This window comes from Agelaius phoeniceus, chromosome 2, assembly GCF_051311805.1.
Source record: "Agelaius phoeniceus isolate bAgePho1 chromosome 2, bAgePho1.hap1, whole genome shotgun sequence".
In the NCBI taxonomy this organism is placed as follows: Eukaryota; Metazoa; Chordata; class Aves; order Passeriformes; family Icteridae; genus Agelaius; species Agelaius phoeniceus.
Window position 1 is genome coordinate 86,804,865 of NC_135266.1, and position 13,942 is coordinate 86,818,806.

Genomic DNA, 13,942 nt, shown 5'->3' on the forward strand with positions numbered 1-13,942 from the left:
GTTTTGGGTTGGTTTTTTTTCATCTCTTGAATATATTTAAATAAAATTACTTGCGACTGTAGAGCAAACTTCAAAAACTTCAAACAGACACCCTGGGGGCACAGAGGGCCCTGTCCAGGACCCCCCTTCTCCCTCCTGAATGAAGGGCCATTGCATCCTGGGGGCCATTTCCTGTGGCAATTTCCCATCCTCTGCCACCCCAGTCAAAAACAACCCAGCCCACCCTAGGGAAATCTTCTGTGTTTCTTTTGTACTCTCCTTTAATTACCATAAAACTTTGTGTTCCTGACCAAGTGTTAAATAGCTCAGCTGTTAACTCCCATTCCAGAGGTCAGTCCTTTCTGGGGAGCATAGAAAACGACAAATGAAAACTAACTAAAAAAATATATACATATATATATATAATTTTTTTTTCCTTAGAGATGGAAATTGTTCAGGCAAACACTAAAACTTTCAAAAAAGAAAAATAAAGTGTTTGGACAGTTCATAGATATTGTTGAAATAGCCAATCAAAGAATCACACTTTTCTAAAAAGTAAAATGTTTATTTTGTGAGAGGACTTCTAATGCAGCTCCAGCCAAGAAGAGGACTTTGTATCAAAGCTGCATCTGTAAGCCCAGCACTGAAGACTCTTGTCATTACCCCGTGTAATAATTTTCCTGAAGTCTGGAACTAATTTTTTGAGAAATTTTTTTTTCTCGATACTTTGTGTTTCTAATACTGTATTCTTGACTGTGTAAATACAACCAGGCTGTAAATAAGTGCAGATGTAGATACCTTCTAGAAAAAAAAAAAAGCAAACAGACAGAAATGACCATGTGTAGCCTTCAGTGACAAATAAAAGAATATTTTGTGTTTAAATAGTGTTTTCTTTTTTTTCTGTGAAAATGTTGGATTTCTTCACCCCAGCTGTTTGGTCCTTACATGGGAGATGCACCTGGCAAAAGAGTTGACCAAAATGTACCCCCACTCCTGAAATTTGTACTTAAATGTGCATCTCCCACCTGTACATAGGGTGTGGGATTGCAGGGGCCCCAAGGCTTTGCCAGTCCAGGAGGTGATGCTTGGGATTCAGAGCCTCCTTCTACTGCAGGAGCCCCCATTCCAGTAGAAGGATAAGCTAACTGAGAAACTACACTATGAGCTCCAAAAGATGCTTAACAAATCAAGATACATAGCATTGGATTCCATGATACATGCAGCGGAAACCTGTGCATCTGATCCTCATTCATGCAGAGGGGGAAGAGAAGCTGCTGCAGCACATTCCACAGTGACCCAGGGAAACTCTCTTGCGACTCTTGATACTGCCTGGCCCAGCCCCACTGGCAACTTGCTTCGGTGCTTCAGACAAAAATCCAGAGTAACTTCAGGAAATGGGCCAAAAATGTGTGTTCAGAAAACATGTGTTGAGGGAAGTATCCTTGGTGGTCCTTGGGGAGAACCTAATGGGAAAATGAAGCATAGGACTGGGCAGTGATCACTGGAGGAGGAGTGGGGAGTTGCTATCCACTTTACTGCCTGAGCATTGTTCTGGTCTCCAAAACCAGGTGAAATTGGGTCTTTTATAATAAAGCCCAGTTCTGTGTGGAATCCCTCTCCTCTGGAGGTAGATGGCTGTGATAGGGGAAATAAACAGCATCTCTCTTTCTCCCTTGACACCAGGCAGAGCCACAGTAACCAGGTGAGGCCATTTTGCATGCACATCTTGAGAAGGTGAGGAGAGTCCAGCTGCTGGTGGATATTGATGCCTGCAAGGTTTCCCTAAGGTTTCTACCCTTACTTGGCCATTCCTTGTGGGATGTTATCTTCTCCACCAATATGTCTTTTCTTTCAGGGCCCTGTTCCACAGCCTTCATTTTCCAACTGCAGCTCCTCAAGCCATCCTGCAAAGCAAACGTCCCCTTGACACCAACCAAGTTCCCCCTTTGCTCTCTCTGTGCTATGCTGAGCAGGATGGACTCTTGCAGCCTCATGGCACAAAGTCCACTTTCCAGTTGCTGGATAGTCTTAGTTTTTCCATCCTCTGACATGCTTGGCCACCTTACTTTCAGCAGGATAGTTTAAATTACCTTGTGCACAGGGCAGGGTCTCACTCCTATGCTCATCAGAGATTTTTATCTCCAAAGGAAGGCACTGGCCCCTTCTTTTTTGCCCTAGAAAGTGGCTACTGAGATAATTACACAGCAACCCTGACATCCCCCCTGAGCCTCTGGTTTCCCATGGGTCTGGTCTGGTCTGTTTTCTCCAAATCAGATGCCTTAGTTTGCATCAGGCTGTTACTCATGTCCCTTTTCCTAAGCTGTGCTTAGCCAGGGAATTCAGATTCCCCTGTGACAGTGATCTGCCATCCCTCACTTCCTCTGCCACCTGCAGTTTATCATCAAAAAAGACCCTGCCTTAAATCATTGATAATGATATTGAAATGCACTGGACCAAGGACTAATCCCCGAGGGTAGCCAAGGAAACAGCAACATTTCAAGTTGTCGGCGAACTAGGTTTGTCTCTGCCTCATGTGGCTGTGCCAGATAAGACCAATGTTTTAATCAAAATATTATGGGTAGTAAATCAAGTGCTTTTGGGACAGCGACCCTGCCATGCCAGTCTGATAGGCCAGGGCAGACTTATCACATCATGTCTTTAATAGGGGCCATAGCCTGAGGACTATGGCTTATCTTTCAGAATGCTACAAGGAGTCTCTCCAGGCTTTCAAGGTGGGAACAAAGAAAAAAATTGTCCTGCATTCCCACAGGGAAGCAACTAAAGCCTCAACCATGGACCACATGTCATATATAGCTGATAAGTACTAAAACCAAAGAATGGTGATTATATTTGTCTGGGAGAAGTGACCACAGGTAGAACATAAGCAGTGTGCCTTCAGGTGGGTCATCCCTCCAGGAGTCAGTGCTCCAGCCTCATGACCCTCCTCAGGGCCAAAACTGTGCTGCTGGCTTGCTGGCACAGTGCATCACACATCACATTACACAGCTCCCCTGAGCATGGGTCCCTCCAGCACTGTTCAGCCTGCAGGTGTGTGTTGTGAGAAGCTCCATGTGCCCATGCAGTGATGAGACAGCGCGGGCAGGTAAATCCCGGCTGCAGCGCCCTCCCTTCCCTCCCCTGCACATCATGGACAGGGCACTGCTGCAGCCCCCAGGGCTGCAATCCAGTGCTCCCAATGCTTTTGGGCCTCCTCCACAAAGGTGTAGATTCAAGATACAGAAAAGCTGAGCTGCTGCTGAGAGCAGGGACAGAGACTCTTCAGCAAAGAGATTAGGTTTAAAAAATTATCTGGTCATTAATTCGTCCCTTTGAAACAACTTAGCTCAGCCTTTGTCAAATCATGGCAGTTCTAGTTGGAAACAGTCATTTTTAGGTGGTGATCCTTTGCAGAGAATTTTCCAGGGCAAAGGAGCTCCTTTGAATGCAGCCTGCTGAATCGACGACAGTCCAGGCAGGGGAACCTCATGAATTATTGTGAGTTGGATGCTTTAAAAACATTTCTTGGGTTCTGTCTAAAAACCAACTCCAATCACCAACCCACTACATAAACCACAAACTTCGACACCTCCTTCTCCTCCAGCATAGTGTTTGTAAAACCACAGGCCTTCCTAAGCCCAGCCAGCACATCCTTGTCAGGATTTACTCAGAGAAGGATGGGATGGAATACAGGAACAGGGTAAGCGCCACATCCTTACTGTTAACAGCACAGCATGCTTGGGCTTTAAAACCAGCTCATCTCCCACTCTCTGAATTAAATTATATAGAACCACAGGCAAAACACAGCTCTAAGCTTGGACTTCAACCTGCTTGAGCATCTCAAAGTCTCCCTCTCAAGGAACAGTGAGGTTTTTTAACCCAAAGCTTAGAAAACTTTCTTACCCAGGGTTTCTCAAGCAGGAGGCAGTGGGCAGATGATTACAGCAAGTTTATTCAGCAGAGTCACACCACCAGTGAGATGCTGCAAACCAGTGAGACCACAAGGTTGCTTTGATTTCTCCCTCCAAGAGCAAGAGATGAGAGGGATCTGTTAACTCATTGCTATGCTGTTATTTTCCATCTAGAAGACACTCATGTCCTCCAGGAGTTTTATGCAACCAGACCTCATCACAGAATCACAGAAACTTTTAGGATGGAAATGCCCTCTAAGACATTGAGTCCAACCATTAATTGCCAAGTCCACCACTACACCATGCCCCAAGTGCCACACCCTCACACCTTTTGCATCCTTTCAGGGATGGTGACTCCACCACTTCCCTGGGCAGCTGGTTCCATTGCCTGACAAGCCTTTTGATTAAGAATTTTTGGTGAACTGCCTTGCAGCAGTGACAGTTTTGGGCCATTTCAGGAGAGTTGTTCGTACTTCTCAGGCTCTGGTGGTGGCTCAGGAAAAGGAGCCATCAGCCAGCCAGCAGCAGCAAGAGGGAAGTTCCAGAGACAAGGTGGATAAGGAGGAGCACAAAGAAAAATCCAGTGTTGCACTGGACACGTGGATCAGGAATGTCACCTGGAGGACCTCAGCATGCCTGGGTTTTGGTCCAGGAGCCTGAAGTGGCAGCTGTAAAGGTTAGAGTGTTCTGTCTGTCATTTTGCACAAATGTGCTGCATTTGATCTAGGGCCCTCTGCTGTACATTCTTGCTTGGGTCAGCTCTGCATTGGGGTAAACAACTGGGGAAAGAGGATTCTGTGGATGGCACTGCTCTGCCTCTCCTCCAGACCCTCCCCAGTGCTCCCTTGCCTCTGGATGTCACGCCAGAAGAAGCCACCTCCAGCCTTTGATAGGGCAGCACCAGGGAAGGTGTTCTGCATGCCCATGGCCTTGGGAAGCTCGAGGCTTTAAACCTACACAGCACACAGGCACACCAAGCCTCACAGCCTGCAGCTGAAATGGAGCTGTATATTCACACAGAAATATCTGTGCATAGAGAAATAAGTGTGGTGTTTTCAGAGGAGCAGCCTCAAGATAGATTTTCATGTATTTATATGCATTTAGCAGATTCTCCATCCCCTCCTGTGCTCCCCCTCGTTGTCACAAAGACACACTCCCATCCCTGCTCTCCTCCCTGCAGGTGCACTTTGAGCAAGCAAAGCACCGTGTGATTGCTCCGTGCCCTACATCCCCAGGTCTTGTCATCTGGCAGCTTTTCTAAACACGGCTTTCTTCCTCTCAGCAATTCTGTGGGGACCTTGAGAAATGAGTGCAGCAAACATGCCCTGTCACTTCAAAGTTGGAGGGCTGACGACTCTTGAAATGCACTTTTCTACTCGTCTTTTTTTTTCCTACATTCCCCTCTCATGTCTAACAATGCCATCTGTGCTGGCACAAGCTCTGACTCTGGCCTTGAACCTCTGCAAGAGAGTGATCAGGGTCCAAGGATGTTTTCAATATTTCCTATGATCAAGCAGGGAAAGGCAGAGACCTCTACGAAAACCCTTGGGAAGACAAAAAGCAGTCCTGTTTTTACACTTTGCGACACAAAAGTACTTAGAGATGGTCAAATTTTTCCTCCTAAGTTTAGTTTTCTAGGTAAAATGTGTAGAAGAAGAACCCACTGCCACTCACTCCTGTACAACCAACAAAGAAGTGATTGAGGTCTTAGGTGGGCTGGTCCTCTGGCCATCCCCCTGTCCACAGGACCAGCGTCCTGAGGAAAGTGGATGAACTGGCTCTACAGCAAAATAAATTCAGCTGAACTTGATGGAGAAAACCCAACCCAACCTTTTAACTCAGGCTTTTCCTCTTCATCTTGAATTTTCCACTCCTGGAATAAGAAATTAAATGCTCCCCAGCATCCTAGCAGGAAACATGCTGTGAGGAACTCAGCTACCAAACCAGCCAACAGGATGAAATTGCAAAGCCAAAAATGTCTTTCAGAAAGGTCCTCATTCAGGAATGGGCTGAAGTACTCATTTCAGCTGGGATTGCAATGAGCATCAGACCCCCACTTGTACTTGCTCAGACACTTGAATCTCACTTTTTCCTTTTGCTTTCTCCAGCTCTGGCTGCTGCCTGCCTCCTTCCCCTCATGCCCGTGTCTGTGACCTTTCCGTGCCCCATTAACCCTCATTTTGCACCCATCTCTGGATTCTCAAAGACAGGAGCCCACAAAACAGCACACCAACCCCATATTTAAAACTATTTGTTTCTTTTCTTTCCTTACAAGACCTCCCCCCTTGTGCGTTCAGACCCCATTCCTGCTTGTTTTCCTTCTTTTCTCACTCTGCAGTGGATTTACGTCTCCCTGGGCACACAGGGGACTGGAGTCCAGCTGTGACATTGTGGGGCTGGTCAGGCTGCATGGCCTTACAGACACAACCAGCACTTGACTTCACCACAGCAGCTGCACCTGCAGCACCCTCAGCAAGGCTGGCCTGCAGCACAGCCCGTGCTGCTCTTGGGCAGCTCCTCTGCCAGCTGCCGTCCAAATCCCTGGACTGATGAAATGTTAATGGTTGGTAATTTCCAAGGCTTACAGCAGAAGAAAGAGGCTGGACTAGGCAACCTCCTGTGTCTAGGCTGATGAGCTGAATTTGAGCCTCCTGTTTTCAGTCCTTTCCTGGTGCAGCTGCTGCTCTGCTGAAAAAAGTGGGGAAGAAAGGAGGTCAGGTAGAGCTGGAAGGGAGAGGTTGGACTTTTTGGGCAAACAGTGGTAAAAAGCTCACACAAAACCTTTAACTCTGTACAGAATAATTTGGGTATGTTTTTAAAATTTTATTCTTTTAACACAAGCCAATCTTTGCAACAAAGGTTATACAATAAAGATTTGCTTAAATATCACTTAAATATGTAAAAACACTCACTTTCATTAATCCATAAAGGAAAAAAGTCATGTTTTGATAATCCTAGAGTTTTCCTGGAAATTCTTACTGAATCTATTCAAACATGACTGAAACTCACAAAGCATTTTGGTTGTCCTACACGACACTTTGACAAACGTGTTTGTGCTCCAAACACCGTGGTTGTTACCTGTCAGCTTGTGTGTAAGGGGGATAAAATAAGAGGTTTAAAGCAATCATTTCCCTTTTAACATCTTCTTCTCTTAAAAGAAATTCTTGAGGTGTTTGTCAGCCTAACTTTTGATATTTGCTCTGCCAATGGATCAGACTGCTCTGATAATAAAAATGAAATAAAATCAAAATATATGACAGGTATGGATAAATATCCTTTTTTGAAAAATAATTTAAATACAAAAAAATAACACAGCTGAAACCTGCAGAAAATGTCCAGTACTCCAATTACTGGAGATAAATTCTACATAGCCTGTACATTTTTTTAAAAAATATGAGTTTATTTTGACATGATCTATGCATTTTCAGCTGCTGGAAAGGAGAAAAAAAATCATTCCCAAGGCTATTCAAGATAAGCCATAGTTTCCTATCTCTTTTGACTGAAAATACCAATGAAACTTCTTCCAGCTATTCCCCATCTTCCTCTGGTCTCTTCTTATTAGTCTTATCATTTTAGTGCCTCCTTTGATATATAATCCCTTTATGTTGTGCAATGATAAATCAAAATAAAGTGCACCACTGAATGATTTTATTGTTATTAAAAGGTCAGCGGTAAGAGGGTCGCATCCTATCACATATCCTAGAGAATTAATGGGAGGTGCATTAAAAAAAGGAGGCATCATGCTTCTTGAATATGTTTAAAAGCTACAGCATCCCTACAGCTGGTCTTTGTGATGGATCTTGCACCACAGCCTGGCCCAGGCTGTAAAGGCTACAAGAAACACGTCCCTGTCCTTTGGAGGGGCTGCAAATGTCACCCTGGTTGATGGGAATGCTGAATTAGTAACAGGCCTGCTGTGTGGAAGGTGATGTGTCCCCACAACCTTCCATGTTATCAGGGAACATTCTGCACAGCCAGACTCTGCATTATCCCCACCACAGCCCCCTGCTGCCTTGGCAGCCAGGAGGTGCTGGCGATGCCTCAGGAAAGGTTGTTTTGGGACATTAAAATCTTCTTCAGAAGGCTTAGCACTCCCTCTCTCACACAGTAATGACGTCTGGAAGATGCATTTATTTAGCATTCATCAAGGACCTGTCAATAAGCTCTTCCCGAAAGTGTATTTAAAATACATCGCTGTGCTTTTTCCCATCACTGGCATGAATGCAGCAGTCGGATCCTGCAAGAGCCTAGCATGATGCCCAGGAGAACATCCCCCAGGGTATCAGATTTTATTCCTCTCTGTACTTCAGGAGCAGCAATCTAAGCGCTGCCAGGTGAGGGCAGAAGGTGTCCAGCGGCAGCTGAAGACAAAAAAAGGGAAGGTAAGGAAATGCTCAAGAGGCAGCACAGAAGGGAATATGGAAAATGTGTGGTTCCTGACAACCTAAGAAAAAAAATTGATGAAAAGTCCCCTCATAGTGGGGACTGGGGAAAAAAACCAAAAAACCAAAAAGGGTTGGATTTCCCCCCATGCATTTGCAACCTGCTCATTTTGGAAAAATTTTTTAAAAATAGCAAAGAAAGATTAAGTTGCTCATGATTGTACATTCTCAGTTTCTTACCCAGCTCATTTAAAAAAAATTTTCTTCTTGTTTGGATGGAAGAACTGTATGGAAGAAATCAATAACCAGACACAAACACTGACAGAATTAACTGCTAAAAGCACAGGCAGCAACGGGCAAGCCAAAACCCCCAGATCCCTGAGTGCACTGGGGAACGTGGCACAGGCTCGACTTCCTGTCCTGCCAATTTGGGCAGCAAGAGGCCATCGACCACGCCTGCTCTCCCCCTGCTCTGCCTGATTTCTGGAGCAGACCAGCTGCCAGATGCGCACCCATCCAGCAGATCTCCTGCCTAGGACCAGCCTCCAGAAACCGCCCAATTTTCAGCGGCTTCTCCTCTTTCTCCTGCCCTCTGCCACACGACGCGGTGCACGGAGCTTCAGGAGCTCAGTTTAGTGCAGAGAGGTCCCCTGTGCTGGGCTCCGAAGGGCGGGGATGCCGTGTGCGAGCAGAGCGAGCAGAGGCAGCGGGAATTATCGGGGAGGAGGTGGCGGATGTCCCCGCCGGCCGCGCACCAGCGAGGCACAAACACATCACACATGTTTGCTCAGAAGTGGCTGGGGCGAGCTATTAACACTTCATTAATACGTGATGAAAGGCAAATTTAGAGAGCTCCCCAAAGTGACTGAGATCTCCGAGGGGCCCATAAATGAAATGATAATGCAATGTAAATAAGGCTGCGGAATACAAAGACTGGGAATTAGCGGGTGATCTAACAAAAGCAGCTGGATATTACCAGAAATGCATTCCCCATCTTCCCTCCACTTTCCCCAGTTTTGCGGAAAGGTGATACTGCAAGATTATAAAATGCAAGAACAAAATTTTCATCTCCAGAAAAAAAAAATTTAAAAAGAGTTGAAATAGAAAAAATACAGGTTTATATAGATACATCAAATTCTCCCACATTTGCCTTTAGTGGGTTTTTTCCTTTTTCCTCCTCCCCTCCTCCACCCTGCCCTACTCCCTGGCTATTTCTGTAAAAAAAAAAACAGGGATAGAAAATACAGCAGTATGCAGAGGACACAGTCCTAGCATTTCAAAAATTGGATTTGATGTGTTTCTTTGGACTATTTTGAAGCAGCATCAGTCCTTATCTCACTAAATATTTCACAGCTGTGCCACCTGAAATCCCTAGAGGGGTGCCTGTGTTGCTCATTAACTCACTCAGACAGAATTAGCTTGGGTGATATTGTCTGACTTTGGCCAATGACACCAAACACATTTTAGGCAGAGAGTGGATAGCAAGGAGAGAAGTCCATCAACATTAATGTCTTTCTAACCATTAAAGAGGCCATTACTGTTTGTGCTTATTTTTAGTATATTCAAAAAGGACTGAGTGAATCCACTCTCAGCCCCATAAATACATCTCTGCCCATTTTTCAGTATTTATTTTGCATCAGGATTCTGTTCCAGCCTTGAAGTCACTGTGCCACCAGCCATCCAGGAGAACAGATAGATTTTCATGCACACGTGAGACCAAAGCTGTCAGTGATCCTTTTCAGACCTGTCACATACAGTAGAAGCAGCTTCTCCTCCAACACAAGTGATCAAAGGAGGTGTCCATCCTGTCCACCATTAGGCTCCAAAGTGTTGCCATCCATCCCGCTAATTGTGATGCTCTCCCATTACAGTCGATCCAGAGCAATAGGGCTGTGATCCATCTCATCCCAAGACAGATGGCTGCATTAGGGCAGCTGCTTCATGCTCCAGAACTCACTGTTCCTCTTCACTGGCCATGAAGGAGGTGAAGCTGAGCTCAGAGTTGCCTTTGGCTGCCATGAGTCTCTCCCTCACCGACACCTCCTTGGCCGCGTGCACTCATCCCACCCAAGGGAGCAGACTGGGAATGTGGCCTCAGAAGATGCCTGCACGGAAAGGAAAAGCTTGAAATATTCTTCAGCAGTAAATCTATTCCCTAAAAACAGTTTTTTAGCAAGTAGCTGGGAGAGATTTTCTTGGAGGCTCTGTGAAGAGTCAAGGAAGCATGGAAAGTTACGTGTCTTTGGGGGGAAAAGAAATTCCTGGCTTTCCAAGGGGATATTAATTACTACCAGATGGTTATGAGGCTAGGAAAAACAGACAGTTCACAAATGCCATAAAATAGAAGGACTCCTACATCAGGCTACCCATTGCATTAAAATATGAGTTATTCCTCCTTTTGTGAATGGAATCCACCAGCACTGATCTGGTCAGGCCACGACAAGAAGGTTTATATCCATGCCCCAGCCAAGCCCCTGGCTGCTGCTCATGTGAGCCTTCTCTGATCAGGTCAGTGGGCCCATTTTTCCCACCACCATGCTCCTGGAAGCAATTTTTCACAGAAATGCAATGTGAAGTATGTTTTTCATCGCTTCTGGCCCTTTACACTCTCATTCCACATCCCTCTGTGTGTTGGCTAATGTGAGAACGGTAGATGCTGCCCATTTCCAAACCTGGGAGGAAAGTCTAGGGATATTTTCATCTTCCCATGAGCCAGTTTGGTTAGCCTTATTATTGCTATTGGCACATGGACCAACAGTCATCAATAGCCAAATGCACAGCACTTGCCACAGCTTCTCTGGGTGGCAGGGCCTAACAACAACAGCCTGCTACTTATTAAGTCGAATATATCCAGTTTTATATCAATTGACAGATGTCTGATTATTTGGCACAAAAACAGGAACTGAATTCCCACAGATGCACAATTATTTTGAAATACATGTTATTCAGAAATCTAGTTACCTTCACAAAAAATGCAAACATCTACTTCTTCCATGATGAACAGCAGCTCTTCGCATCCTCAGCTGAATTAAAGTAATTTATTTCCTTGTCTCTGAGGGAAAAAGAGAGAAAAAGAAAAGGCCCAGAATCACGTCCAAAGCTTAGCAAGGCCAATTGCTGACTAGCAAACATCTGTCCTGTACCCATGCAAGCCCCACCAGGGAAGTGCAGTCTTCCCAAGTTCTGGAAAGGAGGACAGCAGCGCTGCTGGATTCCCGGCTGGAAGCGATCCATGCTGTCACATGGCTTGGATGCAGAGTGCTGCAGGAATGCCACTGCAGTTTAACGCCAACCAGCAACTCATGTTTTCATCCATTTTCTCTGCACACACTGCAGGGTTTATAAATCTCCACTTTGTATCCAGAATATTCCTGGGAAACAGATTGCTTATGACAAGTATTTATTTTTTATTTTTTTTTTTTATATAAGGTTGGGGTTTTTTTTTTAATACAACGTGCTTCCATTGTGTTATATATTGCAGAAGACAAATTTCCCAGATGGTAATTTCCAATCATTTATAACACTGTCGTGAGACTCTGTATTTTTATATCATACCATATATCTGAAATACATTGGAAAATATAAAATTATATGAAACTGATAATAAATACATCTCAACAGACAGACACACGCATGAGAAAAATTTCTGATTTTCTTCTCTGCCATATTATGTCTTTATGTATTCTCCACGTATCACTCTCCAAGGCTTTTGCTGGGAGTTTACCACCAGGAAACCAGCAAAAGTGAACAGCCTGTGCTGAACAGCATCCATTTAATTGCAGAAGCTGTTCTCTCCTAGGCTCAGAAAATCTCAGGCTTTCTTCATGTTAACGAGGCCTTAAAAAAAACCCCTCTATGTCCATTACTTTAACTGTCCATGACAGGGCAATAGACCAAACCAACCCTGGTTAGAGGGGCAGCAGGTGGGAGAATTGGAGCACAGGCAGCACTGGCAGCTGGGCTGAATTAACCATGCCCTTGCAGATAGCATTTGTGACCCACTGGTGAGCCTGCAGTCAAAGTTATGTGTCTTCTGATGGCTGTCTTGGTCTGGAGAAGGGGCATCATTAGGATCCCACATCTACCAGCTCTTAGAAACCCATTGCAAGCAGAACTGGCTACACAGGAGGCCCCAGCAGTGAGGAACAGAGAAGAAAGGGAGAGGCATCTTGCTGAGAGCTGCTTATAGCACACACAGGTGGCAAGTCAGGTAGCATCCATCTCTCCTGTGATCCTCTAGCCCCTCCCTGGCAATAAGGAATACAACCTCAAGGTAAGGGAAGTCATAATATTCTCATGGGAAACTGAAACACTGAGATCTCAAATAACTGGCCAAGATCATGTAGGAAATACGTGTCAGAGCATGTCAACTGAAAAGCAAATTCTTGCAGTTTCACACTGTCTATAAAGCGTTCCCCCCTTAAAATGAAAGGGTTTGATGAGACATCAGTAGCCTTCCTGGTCTCCCTGGGAGAAGCAGCACAGTCCCAGGATATATCACTGCATCTCCAGCTCAAAGGGACACTTGCTTGCAGCAGAAGTGGTTTGGATATAGAAGGGGGTGACTCCGTGTACCAGACCCACCAAAGTGATCCTCACCATTGCTTCAGGATGTTCTTTACTTTGTGAAATGGCCACAGTCAGGTATTGTCAACAAAAGAACATCACAAAAATGTGCCCCAGCAACAGGACTCAACAGTAACTATGAACCTGGGGCTCCCCCCACTGCCACTCAGGACACTGCCACCCAGGGGGGAATCCCACAGACCAAGCTTTGCTCTTAACCAAGTTGTTGCCTTTGGACAGCTGGAAACAAGCCCTGTGTGACCCATCACAGAGTCAGGCAGCTGTCCAGGACCAGGGGCACTGCATTCACAGCAGCATACACTGGTGTCACCATGGGGTACCAGCTGCTGACCCACATCCAGCTCCTGTTTCTTCTACCTGTGTCCCCACACCCCTGAAAATGTCCTAGCTGAGTTTTCTTTCACCCACTTTTTTTTTCCTTTTTTTTTTTTTTTTCTGTATTTTTTTGAGATGCTGCAAAGCATTCACAGCAGGCATCACCAGTCTCTGCTTGGGGTGGGAAATATTTCCAGATGCTCTTGGAAGCACCTTTGATTCACAGCATGCTTTTTGTTACAGTTAAACAGGAAGAAAAGCATCTCCCTTCCATGAGTGTTTTTGTGGGATGGAAAAACTATTCAGAATTCAGGGTGGGGAGAAAATCTAACAGAGTTCACTGCTTTCTTGGATTTTACCCTGTTCCAGATGCTCAAATTCCTCTTCCATCAGTTGTCACTGCCTATTTTTCTCCTGTTACTATAAGGGAAAAAAATAACTTTTAAGTATGAAGCCCCAAAGAGAAACTGTTGTGTGTGGCTTGTTTTAGTTCCACCCTGAAAGACACAAAACAGAAGGTGGGAGGTTTTATAATCATGTATGATACATTTCATAACAAACTCTTTTTACAAAGAGAAGAAGGCAGCAAGATCTTCCTGTCACTGGAAAGTTTTAGGGGTCTTCATGTGAGCAACCTGACATGTGTCAACAGGACTACGGCATATCTTTTAGATGCCAGAGGACCACACTAAGTCAGGTGCCCAAAAAGAGAAATTTTCAAAACAAGTTCAGAAAATCATGGCTACAATTCTGGTGCTTTATTTGACTTGG